Raw genomic sequence first — 2,706 nt, 5'->3', positions numbered from 1 at the left:
ACAGATGCCCACTTAGGGCTCAGTCAGATGGGCGTTTTTTGCTGCGCATGTTTTTTGCGTTTGCGATTCGCATCTATATAGAACCAATGCTTTTCAATGGCAGCGGTCACATAAAATTCGCACCTACAGAAGATAGAACATATGGGTGTCAATGGACATGGTCATGCGTTTTTTTTCACGCGCAGATATACGCATGTAAAAAACGCCCGTCTGACTAAGCCCTTATACTGCAGATTTATGCTGCAGACTTCAACCCTTGAAATACAAGGGTTAAAATCTGCAGCAGATACAATACAATAATGTAGCTAATTCAGCCCCATTTAGGTTGCGGATTTTGCCACCGTGCTTTTCGAACATATTTGCTGTGGGTTTTCCACTGTGGAAAGCCAGCAGTGAATATCACCAATGTGAAGGCAGCCTCAGGGCTTATTCACACGTCCATATATCGGCCGGGTTTTCACACCCGGCCGATATACAGTGTCCCTTTCTGCAGGGGGAAGAGATGGGTTGAGCCGGGAGCAGTGCACTGAGCTCCTACCCCCTCTCCACTGTTTGCAATGTGAGAGCGGGGCAGAGCTAAGTTCCACCCACTCCCATTGCAAATAGTGGCGAGGGGCGGAGAGGGGGCAGAGAGAGGGCAGGGAGGGGGCGGGAGCTGAGTGCAATGCTCCCGTCCCGGCCTGCCTCCTCCACCTGCAGAAAGGTACAACGTATATTGGCCGAGGTTGAAAAGCGGCCGATACATGGACGTGTGAATAAGCCCTTAGGGTGCTATTACACGAGCATTTCTTCCCTGCAAAATGCAGGTGGAGTTATTCTGAATACAGCTGGCACCTGGACATATCAATTCAGTCACTATGTTGAGTCCAGGTGCCAGCCATAGTCAGCGCTTCTCCACCTGTGTTTTGCATACTTCCATGTAATGGTTACCCTTCTGAAGCAATGTCCAATTACAAAGAAAAAAATTTTTTAGGATATGCAACTTTGCGATTGCCTAGCGGGTGGTCCTGATCAGAACAAGTGTTCAGACTCTCTTCCGTAAACTTTGCTTCACGCCTCCCGCTTTGTTTCGACTGACAACTCCAGCAGTGACTTCAGTGTAGGAGACAGTGACGTCTGACAGCGGTGGAAGACAAAGGAGGAGACACAGTTCCAAGTTTATGGAGGAGAGCCGGAGCACGTGCCGTGATCTGAACCATCAGCTGAGCGCTGGCAACATCATTCTCACATGCAGTATGATTGCAATTGGTAATTAGACCTCGCTCCATCTCCATAAAGGTATATTTCCAGGTGTGTTTCAGACCACAATTCTGCGTTCTCTAGTAAGAAAAACACTGTCATTGTTTCCAGCTGTGCATTAATAACTGTACCTGCTTTACTTTGCTTTGTACCCCTGTTGAAAGCAGATGTCTACTTTTTGACACCATGTTACAGTTTATATACGGTATATAAAAATAATCATTGTAAAAAGTTAAGAAACTGTAAATACATTTAGTTATTCATCTCTTCACGAACGTACCGACAACTTGACAACAAATTTCTGGGTTCCTATAATGTAACGCTCACTTCAGCAATGCATTCTGGGAGAGTTTCTTTTCCGTTGACTACATTACTTCATATTCCACAGTGTTGGGCCACTTTCACATGGCAATAATATGGTCAGTATTTTACCTATGTGTAAGCCAAAACCAGACATGGAGTGTCCAGAAAACATTTGCACCTCTTCCATGTTTTGCACACTCCTGTTTAGGCTTTCTGGTGCAAAATACTGACCAAAGTATTGCTGTGTGGAAGCGGCCTAAGGACTACAGCGCAAATCACCACAGCAAGCAATGTGCAGATATTGAGCCAGCAGGGGCTGCAAGAATGTTTTAGCTCAGTTGTGAATTGTGAATGTAGCTGTGGATGAGAATGGACAGTAATGAGGTTGTATTCATAAGGGGCAGTTTGGATATGGCAGGAACCGCATTGACAAAACCACATGTTTTTGGTGCAATTTATATGCATTCAAATTACCCCGTTTGAATGCAGCCTAAGGCCACTTTCAGATGAGCGTATTTTAGCTCCGTGTTTGCCCCATCTTTTGTGGACCCTAAAACGGAGCCAATGTAAATCTATGTATGTATTCACGTAGCCGTATTTTTCACAGCCATTTTTTAAAAAACGCAGAATGGCCTATTTTCCGTATTTGTCTTTGTATTGCTAATCTTTTCTATTGGATAAATGCTGATCAGTATTTGCCCAGTAGGAAATAAAATACACAGAGGCAAACACTGATGACATATGGTTGTAATGTTATCTGTAACACATCTGTAATACGGATCCATATTAAATAAATAAAAAGAATCTTATTTGTATAGCGCCAATTTATTCTGCAGCGCTTTCAGGCAATTTATTTATGTTTACTCATTTTACCGACCTCAGAAGAATGGGAGGCTGAGTCAACCTTGAGCCGGCAACCTGAACCATGCGGGGATTGAACTTGCAATCTTCAGATCGTGAGTGGCATTTCTGTTGCCTTAACACTCTGCGCTACACAAGGCTATTACGGACATGTTACAATACGCTCCTCTTAAACAGGCCTAAAGGTAGTAACTGAGGACATGAACAAGAAAAGTAAAGCAATGTATTTGCATTCTGTGTAGATTAATCTATATGTACACTTTTACATGGTGTTCGAAGGAGGATATATACTGTAAACTGTAG

This window comes from Eleutherodactylus coqui, chromosome 5 (genome assembly GCF_035609145.1).
Source record: "Eleutherodactylus coqui strain aEleCoq1 chromosome 5, aEleCoq1.hap1, whole genome shotgun sequence".
Taxonomy (NCBI): Eukaryota; Metazoa; Chordata; class Amphibia; order Anura; family Eleutherodactylidae; genus Eleutherodactylus; species Eleutherodactylus coqui.
The sequence above is the reverse complement of the archived record's forward strand: the minus strand, read 5'-3'. Positions refer to the sequence as shown.